Source organism: Panthera onca, chromosome F1 (assembly GCF_046562875.1).
Source record: "Panthera onca isolate mPanOnc1 chromosome F1, mPanOnc1 haplotype 2, whole genome shotgun sequence".
Classification (NCBI taxonomy): domain Eukaryota; kingdom Metazoa; phylum Chordata; class Mammalia; order Carnivora; family Felidae; genus Panthera; species Panthera onca.
This window is the reverse complement of record NC_138355.1, coordinates 64,282,189-64,299,695: the sequence shown is the minus strand read 5'-3', so window position 1 is coordinate 64,299,695 and position 17,507 is coordinate 64,282,189.

The window sequence follows — 17,507 nt, the reverse complement described above, 5'->3', positions numbered from 1 at the left end:
AAACGTTCTAGAGAGAGAACAAGAATCTAACTATTAAGTAAGAATGAATAAAATATGTTTACATTTGCAACAACAGAAATCATAATTACCATAAACATTGTAGGAAAAAAGTCATAGGATAATACATATGATTCCATTTGTATAAAGTGAAAAACCATAAAAGGTAAAACCATATAAAGTGTAGAAAGATAGATAGATAGATAGATAAATGAAGCAAAACTATAAGTAAAAACAGCAATCAGACAGTGACTTCGAGTACCAATTAACTATAGGGAAGGGTGACATTAGAAAGACTCATACAGGAAATTTTAAATTCATTGATAATATTTTATTTTAAAGCTGGGTTTGGGATACACAGATCTTATTATTATTTAAAATATATATGCATATTAATGTGCTCTTTGGTATGTAATATATATGTGTGCATATTTGTATATATGTGTGTGTGTGTGTGTGTGTGTGTGCACCCAAGAGACTGAGGAATAAAAGCCTGTAAGCCATACGTCAGCTACAGTGTTTCAGCTGGGAAGAAGGAAGAAAGCTACAGGCTGGGAAAGGCCCTGAGCCATAGAATATAGTTATGGCTCCTTTCATAGGGTAGTTAGAGTTTTGTGCATGAGCAGAAAGAGAGCTATTATGATCAATGACCCATTCAGGTCATAAAACATGAAGACAGGAGGAGGAGAACCTGGAGGTAAACAGAAAAAATGGAAGGGGAGGAGAGTAGAACTTGAGTTTTAAAAAAGTGCCCCTCTAGCCTCTCCATCATAATGCACAATTACCTGCTCCCTAAATATGAAGGAAATAGATATTTAATTTATAATAAAGCCTGTACCTCTATGACACTTGGTAGATACACTGAAAAAAATATATATATAATTAATTACTATTTATAATGTTAATGTTAATTGAGACTTCTTTTCAAACTGCAAGCTGGCTGAGATATCTATATTCTGGAACCTCAGCATGAAGGTTTTGAAAAGACAAGAAGAACTGGGGAACAGATAGCACCGAGGTTTGGGATATGGATCTGTGGAAGCCTGATCTTGACCCTTAAAGAATCTGTTGGCAGATCCCACACTGAGTGTGTAAGGAATAGCAAAGTTAGACTTTTGGGGGGATAAACATTGCTCTTGGATTGAAGGCTGAGGTCCCATCCAGCAGGCATGGCACAGGAGTGCCAAGAATTGTACAGGACCTAAGATTATACCCTACTTGCCAATAAATTAGCCAACCGCAGTTTCAGGTTGCTTGCAAAAGACACAAGACTCTTGGGTCAGAGATAAAAGGCTTCATTACTCACTGAAATAATAGCTAGAGTGGAAGCGTTTGTGCTGAGTTCCCCAATGCTCAATTCAAAGAAATGCAAAGAGGAACAAGTGTTACTTGTATATGCAGGGGGTTGTGTAACAGGAGAGGAATTCTGAGCTTAGGGACCCACGCATGCCTACCCATTGCTCCAGAAGAAGGCACTATCTCTATCTTACAAAGTTGTGAAGAAACTTGCCCTTTATTGCAGAAGGAGACATTATCTGTATTATGCTGTATAATAGGTAAACCTGTTATTTAATCCAGAGAAAGATACTATCTTGGTCTTTCAAGACTGTTCTCCATACACACATCCTTGAAATGGTAGTCCAGAATGAAGAGAATAAATATCTCTTCTTACAAGATGTGTTGAAACGTAAGACATTGTACAGAATTGTTTCCCAACAAAGAGTATGTAAACTTCAGGTTGCTGGCTATATTCGAAACTTGGAGGGCAGGATCATGCTCTGAGTGATTGGTTCATGCATGGCAATCCGTGATTATGAGATTCAAGTTCATTTTAGTCTCCAGACTAAATAAAGTTGAAAGAAAAAACAGAAGACTAGGTCCTCATTAATAAATTGGAGATGAGAGCAGGCTCTAGTAGAACAGGTCCCAGAGAATGAGATAGAATTAGAGGAATATTTATATATATATATATATATATATATATATATATATATATATATATATATTTAGTTTATGTTTTATTTCCTCTATTTTCTCTTTCCCTTAGTTCTAGAAGGTTTTCAGGTTTTCTATTTTCTTTTCTTTAGGGACATTATTATGGCAAGTCAAGAGTAGAAGTTGCCTGTAATAATCACTCTTCTCATTTTGCTTTGTTTTTAATTTGACCCCTTAGAGGGATATACAAGAATCTGAAGTGGGAATGAGGGACAGGAAGAGAAGGACGAGGAGTGTCTTAGTCCTTAGAACAGAACACCACAGACTGGGTGGGAGGTGGCTTATAAACAACAGAAATTCATTTTTCACATTTCTGGCATCTGTGAAGTCCACAACCAAGGTGCCAGCAGGTTTATACTGGTAAGGACCCATTCCTACTTCCTAGATGACCATCTCTTTGCTGTGTCCTCGCCTGGCAGAAGGGACAAGTGAGCTTTCCCACTTCCTTGGCACTATCCCCAATTATGAAGGCTCCTTTCTCAATCCCATCCCCTTCAGGGTTAAGATTTTAGCATATGAATGTTGAGGAGATACAAACATTCAGACAAAGGTAAGGAATAATGGAACAAGAAGGAAGAGTGAAATTCTCAGACCCAGAGAGGGGACAAATAGAGGTCTGGAGTTATAAAAATCATAATAAACTTTATCTGTGTCCTTTGAGATACCATAAGGAGGTGACAGTACCTTTAGGTTTTACCTGATTCTTATGGAGAAGATTAATCTACAACACCAGGGTTCTCAGCTTCAGAAAAGTGTCCTGTCCCCAAACCCGGCTCGGAAGTGACTCAAATGCTGAACTTGATATGACCATACAGCCTGGGCCAGTGGATATCTTCATGCTAACTGGTTTGCCTAATTGGAGGAGTCAATTAGCTTGACTAATGTACTATTCTGGGTAAGACATCCCAGGACCTTTGCACAGTCTTAGATATTTGAAAGAATGCAGAAATGGCTAAATTTGATTTCTTTCTGTCTCAGAGGGCTGGGAGCTTAGAGCACAGATCGAATTTAAAGAAAATAAAACAAGTGAACATTTATTGCTAGCTGATTTTGTGGTATAAGAATTATATTTGTGGAGTACCTGGGTGGCCCAGTCAGTTGAACACCCAACTCTTGATTTCAGCTCAGGTCATGATCTTGCAGTTCATGAGATTGAGCCCCACATCAGGCTCTATGCTGACAGGGTGGAGATTTTCTCTCTCCCTCTCTCTCTGCACCCCCCCATTTCTCTCCTTTTCAAAATAAATAAATAATTTTTTTAAAAAAAGAATTGTATTTGTTATATAGTAAAATGCCCGTATAGGAGGAGGAAAAAAAGATAAGCAGAAGATGTAACTTTGATTTTACAGAGGTTTATATGGCTCAAATCCGATTCTCAAGATTATAGGTCTTTTGGTGGCAAAACTTATTCCAGGTGCATCTCGATGAGATTCTGAGGATTCTTATACACTGTCTACTCTTGTCAGGAGAGTTCAGACTTAGGAGGGAGTTGAGCCTGGTAACATCTACTTATCCAACTACAGGAAGGCGAAAGCACGGAGGTGAGGGAAGGAAATGATGAAGGTTAAGAGTGACGAGTTTTCCCTGTGGCTTTCATACATGGCAACAAGTTTAGACCTGGATTGTCAGAAATTTGCTTTATAGTTATATTTTAGTACTCTAGGGAAAGGGTCCAGTTAGCACGTATATGAGTCAACCCAACCAGGTTATCCTTCAGAAGATGGTATAATCTGAGGGTTTAAAACATTTGGGGGCCACAAAAACCTTTAAATCTCATGAGAGCTATGGTTCTACTCTTTGGAAACTGCATACAATTTTACCTGCAATTTGGGAGCTTTGAGGGACCCTTGAAAAACACCCATGGACCTCATTCAGTAAGGCTTCTCAGACTTTAATGTGACCTTGAAATACTTTGCAGCGCTTGTTGAAATGCAAAGTCTACAAGGAATTGGAATCTAAACATCCTAGCAATAATGGATACTTCTGATGTAATTCAGCCAAGCACCACACTCTGAGGAAGACTAGTCTCAAAACTAGTGGACCCCAAAATAAAGAGCCAATGTCAAAAGGCTGAAGTGGTGAAGAACATTTACAAGGCAGTTAACTCTTCCCACGTCCAGTCACCCCTCCTCCACTGCCTTTTGTATATTAGCCCCAGTGTATTCACACACTAGAGTCAGATTCCAGAGTAATCCTAACTCCAGCTGGAGCTGCTAAGGTTTGATGGAGGGTCAGGTGCACTGCTCCTGGCAATTCTTACTTCGGACTTCTCCGTGGGGGCCACCCCATTTCCCCCGGAAGACGTGTTTGAATCGGAGGACACATGGGAACCAGGGCCCCGAACTTGCATCCAACGTGTAGAATTCTCAGCCTAAGCAATAGAAATGTGGTTACTCTGCTCACACGAGAGTCTAAACAGAAAATAAACCTCTTCTTTCTGTTCTCATTTACCTTGGACCTAAAAGCTGGCAGTGGTTCACCCATTTTCTGCAAAGAATTCCACTCTATTGTCAGTCCAGCTGCATGGACTCCGCTGTGCTATAATCACGTCTTCGGAGGGAGCCACGCCAACAATAGTGTGGAGCAGCCCCTGAGCCATGATTACCCTGCAATGATCGTTTGTGCTTTTGTCAGTCGTTTCCGAAAACTGGGTCTCCCTGGCATCTCCCCAAGCCCATGTTGTTCGGTGTCACTTGCAGCTGCGCGGCTGCAGCTTGCGTCTGTCTGCGGCACACATTCATCGTGTTTGTATTAGGGGCAATCCTGTGATTTTTCTTTATTTATTCGGTGGACAATTACAATAATAGGAGGCAATAGGACGTGAGGTGAAGAAGGTGAAATGCCTAAGGAAAAAAGGTTAATGATAAATAAGAACTCGAATAAAGGTATCTTATCACGGGATGGTAATGTGAGTCTTGCTTTTGCTTGTTGCTGTATTTTATTTTATTCTATTTCAGTTCATTTCTTTATTTAGAGAGAAAGCCAAGGGGGGGTCATATTTATTTACTTATTTATTTGTTTATATAGTTATTTATTTTGAGAGAGAGAGAGAGAGCAAGCCAAGGAGAGGCAGAGAGAGAGAGAGAGAGAATCCCAAGCAGGCTCTGCAACACGGGGCTCGAACTCATGAACTGTGAGATCATGACCTGAGCCAAAGCCAAGATTCTGTCACTTAACTGACTGAGTCACTCAGGCGCCCCGCTTGTTGTTCTTTTTTAAAGTTATTCTGGAAGGACTGAGAATGAAGTGTGAGGCGGTTCAACATAAGAAAGGTCTAGAACCAAAACTCTAGCTGTGCAAGATGGCTCGGATGCATAGCTTCTATCTATCAGGCAAGAAGTTGACATGAGACAGGGCTGAATGGATCAGGCAGGAAACATAGATTTCTGGTCCAAAGACAGTATTTCAAGAAGTTGGTTAAGGCAGAAAATGTGACCTAAGTACATGACAGGAAAGATTGATCCAGGGTATCCAAACTGAACTAGCTGTGGGAGGCCACAAAGTTGAAATCTGATCCTAAGATAATGCTGACTTTCCTCATTCATTCATTCATTCATTCATTCATTTTATAAGTACTTAGTACTTAATAGACACCCAGTACTTGCTAGGTCCTGTGATAAGCACCGTGGATACAGTGGTGAATAAGACAGACCATGTTCTTCCCTTCACAAACTCTAGAATAAAGCATGGAAACAAGAGAACTAAAAAAAAAATTTAGAATAAAGTGGGAAAAGAAAGAAAATCAGTAACTCATTTATCTACCCAACAGATATCAAGTCCACAACAATGATATCTAATTTAATTTAGGGTTTGGGGAAGTGTACCCCAAAGTTTAATAATCCAAAGGATAGATAGGAATTTCTGAATTTCAAGAATAGGATGGTAGAAAGAAAAAATAGAAGGGTAGAAGCATGCTTTGAAAAGCCAAGGAAGCGAGAGAAGTGTTTTCCCGGCACAGTGAATAGTACTGCCCAGTAGCTGAGAGAGAGCTGGATTTTTTAAGGACTAGAAGATCACCACGCTTGAGACATAGAGTGTGTCCAAAACTGTTGGAAACAATGAGACTAGGGAGGGTAAAATTAAAATCATAGATTTACTTTGAATCCATTCAACGAATCGTTCTTTTATTTAACAAATACCTCCTGTAAAAATAAAAAGGGTATTAGTGTAAGAATATGAATTTCATTTAATTTTATTTACATTTCATTTTATTTCTTAAAACCTCTTTTAAAGTTTATTTATTTTGAGAGACAGAGAGAGAGAGTGGGGAAGCAGAGAGAGAGAGGGAGGGAGAGAATCTCAAGCAGGCTCTGAGCTGTCAGTGCAAAGCCTGACGCAGGGCTCCAATCCACGAACCGCGAGATCATGACCTGAGCTGAAATCAAGAGTCAGATACTAAACCGAATGAGCCACCCATGCACCCCTAGATTTCATTTTAAATACCACTTGGTATCACTGTTTACTTATTTCACTTGAACCTCACCACAAGCCTATTGTTAGATACGGTAGATATTATTTTACTCCTCTTTTTTTTTTCAGCATATTACAAACAAGTTTGAAAGGAATATTACAGTGAATACCGGTACGATAGGTAAAATCATGGCCTCCCAAAGATGCCCATCCTCTAATGGACGGTGAATATGCTATGTTATATGACGAAAGATTTACAAGTGGAATTAAGGACTTTAATTACCCCTATAGGCAAATAATCCTGTATAACGTAGACGCGTCCAATGTAATCAGATGGGCCCTTAAAAGCAGAAGACGAAGAGAAGCAAAAGAGTTAGGGAGATAAAACGGAAGACGAGGCAGGAGAAACTTGAAACATGAGAGGAGCTTGGCCCACATTTACTGACTTTGTTTTTTTATTTCACTTCACTTCATTTCATTTCATTTCATTTCATTTCATTTCATTTCTCATTTTACTAAAAAAATTTTTTTAATGTTTATTTTTGAGAGAGAGAGGGAGAAGGAGAGAGAGAGAGAGAGAGAGAGAGAGCACGAGTGGGGCAGGGGCAGAGAGAGAGAGGGAGACACAGAATCCGCAGCAGGCTCCAGGCTCCAGTCTCCGAGCTGTCAGCACAGAGCCTGACGCAGGGCTCAGACTCACAGACCGTGAGATCATGACCTGAGCCAGAGTCGGACACTTACCCAACTGAGCCACCCAGGTGCCCCAACGTTTGCTGACTTTGAAGATGGAGGAAGAGGTCTGTTATGAGTTGAATCGTGTCCCTCACAACTCCCTCTGTTGAAATCCTAACTCCAGTACCTTAGAAAATGACCATATTTGGAAATTGGGCCGTCGCAGATGTAATTAGTTCAGATGAAGTCACGATGGAGTCGGTTTGTCATGACTGGTGTCACGACTAAAGTCATGTGAGGAGACAGACATGCACACGGGGAGAAGTCATATGAAGATTGGAGTTGTGCTGGTACAAGCCAAGAAGCTACTAGAAGCTGGAAGTTCTTCCTGTGCCTTCAGAGGAAGCACAGCCCTGACGACACCGTGATATCGGACTTCTGGTCTCCAGAGCAGCGAGGCGATAAATTTCTGTTGTTTTAAAGCCATCTACTTGTGGTATTTTTAAACAGCAGCCCTAGCAAATAATATAGGGAACATAAGCCAAGTTATATGGGTGGCCCCTAGAAACTGCCAAAGACCCTCAGCTCGTAGCCAGCACGAAGACTGGGACCTCAGTCCGACAACTGCAAGGAAATGAATTCTGCCAACTAATTGAGTGATTAAGAAAAGGGATTCTTCCCTAGAGCCCCTCAAAAGAAACACAGTCCCTGCTGACACCTGGATTTTAGTTTAGTAAAGCACTTTCTGAAACTCTGAGCTCAAGAACTATATGAGCATAAGTTTGTATTGCTTTAAGCTGCTAAATTTGTGGTCATTTTTATGGGACCAATAGAAAACTAATACAATTGTGCGTATCAGAACTTCTTTACTTTTATTGCTGAGTCATATTGTATTAATAGTTCAACTATTTATCAGGGCACCTGGGTGGCTCAGTTGGTTAAACATCTGACTTCAGCTCAGGCCGTGATCTCACAGTTTGCGGGTTCGAGCCTTGCATCAGGTTCTGTGCTGACAGCTCAGAGCCTGGAGCCTGCTTCAGATTCTGTGTCTCCCTCTCTCTCTGCCTCCCCTCCCCACCCCCACCCCCGGGCTCCTGCTGTGTCCTCTCTCTCAAAAAAATAAATAAATAAACAAACAAATAAACATTGAAAAAATAGTTCAGTTACTTATCAATTCTCCTATTTTTCAGCAACTAAGCTGTTCCTCTTGTTTAGCTATCAGAAATAAATCTGTGGTGAATATTCATTACAAGGTTTTTATCATCATATTCTTCCATTATTACTGTGAAAATACCTCAGAATATTATTGCTGGGTCGAAATAAGCATATTTTCAGTTTTATAAGAAAACGTTGGAAATTTTTTCAAAGTAGTTCAACCATTTTACACCTCCACCAACAATTTATGAAGTTCAGGGTGCTATTTGCTAACATTGGTCTTACCATTGTATGTATGTATGTATGTATTTAATTTTATTTAAGACTTTCACGTGAAGAGGAGACTGGATGGCTCAGCTGGTTAAGCATCTGACTCTTTATATCAGTTCAGGTTGTGATCTCGAGGTCATGGAATCAAGCCCCTCGTTGGGCTCCAGTCTGAGCATAGAGATTATTTGGGATTTTCTCTCCCCCTCTCTCTCTGCCCCTCCACTGTTCACCCCCCCCCCAAAAATAAATAAGTAAACATTAAAAAACCCTTTCAAGTGAGTGTAAGTTTTTATATATTCTGATTACAAACCTTAGTCAGAAATATTGTAAATATTTCCCCCCAGTGTATTCTTGCCTGCTCCATTTCTTTAATGGTGTCTTTGGATGATAGAAAATTTTCACTTTTGAAGTCTAATTCATCAATTAGATTGCTGTGACCTGCTTAACAAACCTTTGTTGAGACCCAAGATTTGCTTAAAAGCTTTAAGATTTTAACATTTATATTCAGGTCTATAATGTGTTTACTTTTGTGTATATGGTGAGATTCTTTTTTTTTTTCATATAGATATTCTGTTATTCCACCACCATTTGTTGAAAAGACTTTTCTCTCCCCATCGTTCTGGTGCATTATCAAAAATCATATGCCGCATAACTATAAGTCTATTTCTGGGTCAGCTATTTTACTCCATCAATTCTATTTTTCAAACTTTATGCCATATCACACTACCATGATTATTTTGGCTTTGTAGAAATCTTGAAGTCAGGTAGTATTTATCCTCCAATTTTGTTCCTATTTTCCAAAAGTTTCCTTGTAAGCAGTGCATTTGCTTTTGTACTTTGACACGTTGCATTTGCATTATTATCCAGCTGAAAACTTGCATAATATTTCATTTTACTTCTTGTGTCCATGAGTTACTTACAAATGTGTTGTTTAATATCCAAACGTTCAGGGATTTTACAGGTATCTTTCTTTATTCACATCCGTATGAATTTCCCTGTGGTCAGAAAATATTCTCTATTATTTCAAAATTATAAATTAAAGAGACTTTTTTATGGCGCAGTATACAGTCTAGTGTGCATCATGTGGACTGAAAAGAACATGCACTCTGTAGTTGTAGGGGTGTAAAGTTCTATTAATACCAGTAAGGCATCTGATATTTCTTATTTGGATCATTAGTTTTCTTCAGTCTGAAGAATGTCTTCAGTATTTCTTGTAGTGCAGGTTCTAAAATGTCTTTGTCTTTCCTTCTTTTTTTTTTCAAGGAATATTTTTGCTATATGTAGAATTTTGAGTTGATTTTTTTTCCAGCATTTTGAAAACATTATTTCATTATCCCCTGGCCCACATAAGTTCCGATTTAAGGTTAGCCATTCATTGATTTGTTGTTCCTCTTCGTGTAATGTTTAATTTTTCTTTGGATGCTTTCAAGATTCTCTTTTCTTTGTTTTTCATTGGTTGACTATGATGGGCCTACTTGTGACCTTTTTCATGTGTATTTTGCTTGGTAGTCATTGCGTATCTCGATGTCGTCAATTTTAGTCTTGGATCAAATTTTGGAAATACTTAGCCATTATTTTCTGAAATATATTTTTTGTCCTATTCTATCTCTCCTCTCTTTCTAGGACTCATTGTACATATTAGACCACATGATAGTATCTAACAGTTCACTGAAGTTCTATTTTTTAATGTATATTTATTCTCAATGTTCTTCATGTTGCATAATTTCTATTGATCTAGCTTAACATTACGTGAAACTTTCCCCTGTCATTTCTACTCAGTGATTTAAAAAATATACATGTGTATAGTATATAGTATATAGTATATTTCTCAGATCTAGAATATTCATTTGGTTCTATTTTATTGCTTCTATTTATCTGCTGACATTTTTTTCATATATTATAAACTTATTTCCTTTTACCTCAATGAAAAATTTTTAAAAAACTATGAAAATCTTCTCTATTTCCAACATCTGGATCATCTTAGAGTGAGTCTGAGTTATTTTGTTCTCTTGCAAATATGTTTCAGTTTCATATGTAAGGTAATTTTGGATTATATCCTGGGTATTATGAATATGAAGTTGTTGAAAATCTAGATTCTGTTTTGTTTTGTTTTGTTTTTTCTCCAATGAGAGTTGGTTATTTTGCTTTGATAGGCACATGATTTGGTTAGGCACTGCTAGCTCTGTTTCTGAAATGATAGTTTCAGTTTCTTTCTTTTTTTTTTTTTAATTTTTTTTTTTTAACGTTTATTTATTTTTGAGACAGAGAGAGACAGAGCATGAACAGGGGAGGGGCAGAGAGAGAGGGAGACACAGAATCTGAAACAGGCTCCAGGCTCTGAGCTGTCAGCACAGAGCCCGACGCGGGGCTCGAACTCACGGACTGTGAGATCATGACCTGAGCCGAAGTCGGACGCTTAACCGACCAAGCCACCCAGGCGCCCCTCTTTCTTTTTTTTAAATATAATTTACTGTCAAGCTAGCTAACATACATTGCATACAGTGTGCTCTTGGTTTTGGAGGTAGATTCCCGTGGTTCATCGCTTACATACAACACCCAGTGCTCATCCCAACAAGTGGCCTCCTTAAAGCCCATCACCAATTTTCCCCTCTCCCCTCTACCATCAATCTTCAGTTTGTTCTCTGTATTTACCAGTCTCTTATGGGTTTGACTTCCTCTCTGTTTGAATCTATTTTTTCCCCTTCCCTTTTCCCATTGCCTTCTGTTAAGTTTTTCGAGTTCCACATATGAGCAAAAACATATGATATCTGTCTTTCTCTGACTTATTTCACTTAGCATAATACCCTTAAGTTCCATCCGTGTTGTTGCAAATGGCAGGATTTCATTCTTTCTCATTGCCAAGTGGTATTCCATTGTATATATAAACCACATCTTTATCCATTCATCAGTTGATGACCATTTTGTTCTTTCCTTGATTTGGCTATTGTTGAAAGTGGTGCTATAAACATTGGGGTACAAGTGCCCCTATGAATCAGCACTCCTGTATCCTTTGGATAAATTCCTAGTAGTGCTGTTGCTGGGTCATAGGGTAGTTCTATTTTTAATTTTTTGAAGGACCTCCACATTGATTTCTGGAGCAGCTGTACCAGTTTGTACCACCAACAGTGCAAGAAGGTCCCGTTTCTCCATATCCTGCCAACATCTGTTGTTTCCTGAGATGTTAGTATTAGACACTCTGACCCATATGAGGTGGTATCTCAATGTGGTTTTGATTTGTATTTCCCTGATGATGAGTGACTTTGATCTGCTCTGCCAAGCTCATCATTTCTTTGCTAAGTTGATAGTTTTAATTTCAATTAAAATAGTCTCTCTTTAGCTGAGTTTCTTTTTTTTAAGTTTATTTATTTATTTTGAGAGACAGAGAGAGAATTGGGGAGGGGCGGAGAGAGAGAGAGAAAAAGAGAATCCTAAGCGGCATCTGCACTGTTAGTGCAGACCCTGATGTTGGGCTCGAACTCACAAACCATGAGATCATGACCTGAGCCGAAGTCAGATGCTTAACCAACTGAGCCAGCCAGGTGCCCCTCTTTAGCTGAATTTCTTTGCATATGCACCATTCATGTATTGTTCAAGGATAAGCCAGAGATTGTTCCGATAGAGTTCACAAATCCCTCTTTGCTTTTTCTTTGAAGGATCTCCCTCTCCACTTCTATTGCTACAGTTTTCCAGACTTGTTACTCAGTTACCCAGACAAGAAGGCCGGCAATTATTTTCCACAGGTACCTCCAGCACCTGCGCCATTTTGACAATACTTTCCTTCATGCTAAAAGCAGTAAAAATGCATGACTCAAAACAGCTACCCTCCTCTGAGCATGGACACCCCAAAAGAAGTTTCCTGTTTCTGTTCATTTTCCAGTGATTGCGCATAGCTTCTTTTTTCATTATATATCCAAAATTTATGGTTGTTATCTATTATGATCTTATTAAGTCTTACTAATCCTGTTTTCATTATTAATTATTTGCTTTTGCTGGTTGCTGTTGACATTACAACATACATCTTTTACTTTTCTTTGTGTAATCAGAGTTCATATTGTATGATTTCATGTAAAGTGTAGAATCTGTAACTATGGAGATCTATTTATTATCCCTCCAATTCCTAATTCTATATTTGTCACAGATATTAAATCTACATATTTTATAATCCCCAATGGCAATGTTGTTTAATGAAAAATCATGAAAAAAATTAATATTTCTAATAATCTAATAGAATTACAAGAAAAAAGATGTCTTTTATATTTGCAGAGATATTTAGTTTTCCATTTGCTTCTAACATTTATCTTCAAGCCAATGAATGTCCTTTTGCTTTCCATGTAAAGCAGGTCTGCTCAAAACCATTATTCCTTCTATCATCTGAAAATGTCTATTTCTTCTTCTTTTCTTAACCAGTATTTTTTCTGCCTAAACAATTTTGGGGAAACAGTTTTTGTGGGGACATTTTGTTTGTTTTGTTTTTAATTTCACAACATGAAAGATGTTGTTCCACTCTCTTCCATTGTCTTCTGGCTTTCATAGTCTCTAATGAGAAGTTAGAAATCATACGAATCCTAATTCTTCCCAAGTGAAATGTGTTCTTTTTCTTTGGCTGCAATCAGGCTTTTTTCCATATCTATGACTTTATTCAGTCTGACTATAATGTTACTAGGCAAGATTTTTTATATGTATTTTTCTGGGGATTTATTGCATCTTGAATCTAGGAATATAATGTCTTTCGTCAAAATGGTAAGTTTTCTACATGTATTCCCTAAAATATTTTGTACCTCATTCTCTGTCTCCTTTCTTTCTGGAATGACAAGTAAAAAAAATATTAAACATTTTGACATTTACCCACAGGACTCTAACAAGACCCTTCTGTCCCTTCTTTTCAATAATCCTCTACTTTCTTCTTGAGATTTAATAATTTCTGTTGTTCTGTCTTTATTTCAACAAACTTGTTCTTCTTTAATTCTCATTTTGGTTAAAGGTCCATCCAGTGAATTTTTTATCTTAGATATTCTACTTTTTAATTCTGGAATTTCCTGAATTTCCAGTTCTTTCTTAATTTCTATTTCCTTCCTGAAATTTTCTGTCATGCACGTTATTGTTAATGTATTTTTCTTTATACAATTGAGCACAGTTGCAATAGCTACTTTAACCATTCTTGTTTCCTAGGCATGACTTATATGCATGATCTCATAGTTGGTTGTAGGTATTTGCACTTTTACCTGGGACTAGGTCACATTTTCCTAGTCCTGTGTATGGTGAGTCACTTGACTTCTACCCTAGGCCCTGTGAATGGTATGTTGTTTAGACTCTAGTTTCTGTTATAGTCCTTCAAAGTGTTAATGATTTCGCTTTAGCAGTCAGTGAAATTGGTTGGCTTCAAATTCAAATTTTGTGTCTGGAATAGCTAGTCCAATCTGAATTCAGCCTTTGACTAAACTGCTTCAAGTCAGTTTCCTGCACAAATAGTTTAGTTAATAGCCAGAGATATGAGAAAAACTCATACACAGAATTTGTTGTTGTTGTTGTTGTTGTTGTTGTTGTTGTTGTTGTTTTCGTCTCTGAGTCTCTCTTGTTTTGAATTGTACTCCCACTTTCAAGTGCTTGCCATGAACCCTGGTCTCTGGTTCTTTAGCTCAGAAAGACTGTTGGATTTCTTTTGGGGTTCTAGCTGCCCAGAACAGCACTGACTTTGGCAAGCCATCAGGCTACAGCCTATACAAATAGCAAAATCACTCCACACAGCTCCCTTCCTTAAAAATGTCTTCTCCTCAGAATCTGTTGGCTTTTGTTCACTCAACACTATCTCCATATCATTATTTTATATCTTCCTCCACCCCCCAGCTTATAGTCGTTTCTATGTGAAAATTGAGTCTTGTAGAAGCGTACACGGTTGTATTGAAAACTTACCTCCTCCTTTATTGATAGAGTAGGAAATGTATACCCAGAGAGGTTAAGTAACTTGCTTCAGTTGCTGGGTCACTACGTGGTAGAATAGGACTTGAACCCAAAGCTTCTGACCTCAAAACCTGTAAGACCATTCCGTTGTATCAAACTGTGTATTACTTCTGCCCTCCTGCCACAGGTGAGTGGCAACGCAAGAGTGGATGCTACTATTCTACTGGGAACTTCCTCCTGAGTATAATAGGGGTAAGGGAACGGCATAGGTATTAGTGATGCCAAACTAAGCCATGCAGAGTACCAGAGGTTGTGGAGGGGGACAGGCAAGAATGCACATTGTGCTTGGCACTTCTAGGGACTTCCCATCCGCTCCTTTCCTTTCACATGACTGCATATGGATCCTACACTCTGTCTACCAGTATTTGAACTGGGGTTGGCAGTCTCAATCTTTCCCGAATGCCAAAATACAAGATATAAATGTATCTATCAGGGGTTGTGTTTATCACTGGTGGGAAAAGAAAATAGTAGGTTGCTTGTGAAGAGCAAGAAACTAATGACCAAGGAGGGAAAGGAACAAGAGAAAGAGAGAGGATTCTGGCCGAGTTGGAGCCCCTAGTCGCATTATTTTCTTTAATGCCCAGTTATACTTCCATAATTGAGTTTTCCTTAAAACACACTTTTCCTTAGAATAAATTTTCCTTTTAGCTTAAGCCAGTTTACTCTGGATTTACTCTGCAACCAGGATTTCTAAATAATACATGATGATTTTTTTTGCTGCTAGCTGTTAATATCAGTCCAATTAAACATGATACTTTAGTTCTTTTTTTTTGGCGGGGGGGGGGGGGGATTTTATTTATTGATTTTGAAAGAGAGAGAGGAGAGAGAGAATTTCTAGAAAGCTCCATTCTGTCAACCCAGAGCCCGATGCAGGGCTCAATCTTACCAACCAATAGATCATGACCTGAGCTGACATCAAGAGTGAATACTTAACAACTGAGCCACCCCGGGGCCCAAACATGATACTTTAATTTAAGAATGTGTGGCATATAGTAGGTACTCAATGAATTAGTGTTGTTTTGGATAAAATTGAATTATGAATTAATCAAATTTCTTTTTATAACCCCCACTTACAAAGGAAAGCTCTAAGATGACAAGAATGATTTTTTATGTAGTATTTTTTATTACTTTATTCAAAACTTCTATAAAAGTATCTGATATGTAATAATCTCATTTTAAATTTGTTAATGAATGAATACTTGAGATAGGCTTTGATAAATGAAAAAAAAAAAAACAAGTAAGTTTCAAATTTAACTCCTGGGCTTTAATGAAATAAGGCTATCGAATCCTAAAGAAATCTGCAGAATTGTAATATATATATTTACAGTGGTTTCATTCATAGCCTTTTGAATATACCACAATAGAGACTTAGTTAACTGAATTATGGTATGGAATATCAGATAGATAAACAAAATGGTGGTACAGAAGAATATTTATCAACAGGAAAATATACTCTACTGAAACAGTATTACAAGTGTTATGAGTAGTATGTTCTCATACTTTTAAATATAATTATAGAGTCTGAATGAGAGAAAGACATCAAAATTTCTTAGTATGCATGGTGGTGAGCTTAAAGGCATGGTTTTCTTTGTGTTTTATAAGATTTCTGTATTAAACTGAATTCGTTTTATAATTAGCAAAATTAAATAGTTTAGAATCTAGTGAAGTTCTTTATCATAGATTGGGTTCATGTTGCTAATGTGATCTCTGTCCAATGTCAGCACATCTATTATCTAGCATAAGTAGGGATTCTTACTAATGAAGAACTATTACCAGTGATGGGCTGGTAAATGTTGTTGTTGTTGTTTTTAATATTTATTTATTTTTGAGAGAGAGAGAGAGACAGAGTGCTAGCAGGGGAAGGGCAGAGAGAGAGGGAGACACAGAATCCAAAACAAGCTCCAGGCTCTGAGCTGACAGCACAGAGCCCAACGCGGGGCTCAAACTCAGGAACGGGGAGATCATGACCTGAGCCGAAGTCGGATGCTCAACCGACTGAGCCACCCCGGCGCCCCCGTGCTGGTAAATGTTTTAAGAACCAGTTTTTTTGCAGAAAAAAGTTCTGATCTGTAATCCTTGATAGTTTCAAGGGGGATAAATAATCTGGCCGTGGTTAATTTCCAGCTGCCAACATGACATCACTGAATACATAGGTGAGAAGAGATACATATGATCAGCCCTCATGAGCTGAGCAGGATTTGGCACACCGTTGCTTATCACACGATCATGTTAAGAATGCTAAACTTCAAATTAATATAGGCCAGGGATTGGCAAACCTTTACAGGAAATGGCCACACAGTCAATATTTTAGGCTCTGCATTTCACATGGTCTCTGTCACCACTCACTTTCTACCACTATAATGCAAAAGCAGCCATAGACAGTACATAAGTGAATGGGTATAGACGTACTTGAATAAAACATTTTTTACAAAAACAGATGGCAGGCCGGATTTGGCCAATGAGCCATAGATTGCTCACCCTGTATAGACCATAAAACACATGTAAAACCAAGAATGAGCTTAACACAAGATCATCTTTCTTTAGAAATTCAAAAGACCCTTTAAGATATTGCTGTACCTCAGATGCAGGGCTACGAGCATCTGTTGCTACTGTGCGTTTCATGCATGGACAGTGAATGGGGTGGGGTGGGGGAGGAGATTAAGCCAATAAAATGCCGGCAATAAAATGTCGACTCAATTATGTTGGTTAGGGAACCAAGGAGTGTTTCTATCAAATATGTCAATTCTGTCATACTAGAAGACGTAAGATTGGGGAGAATGTGAAAAACTGATAACATCTCGAGGGGTCTGGCTCACTTAGCTACATGACACAGGTCTGGTCAGGCAAGCTTATTTACATGATACAGGAATCATTTATCATAACATGCAATTCTTAGTAAGTGTGTGCCTGAATCTCTCTTGCCAAATTCTCCCCACGCCCGCCCCGGCAAAAGCTGACTTCAGTATTGAGTGATTAGGAAGCCTCACTGGGGGCCACCTCCATGGTCAATTGTTAACAATAGCTCTGGGTCCCAGGAGCTGTGGAGTTCT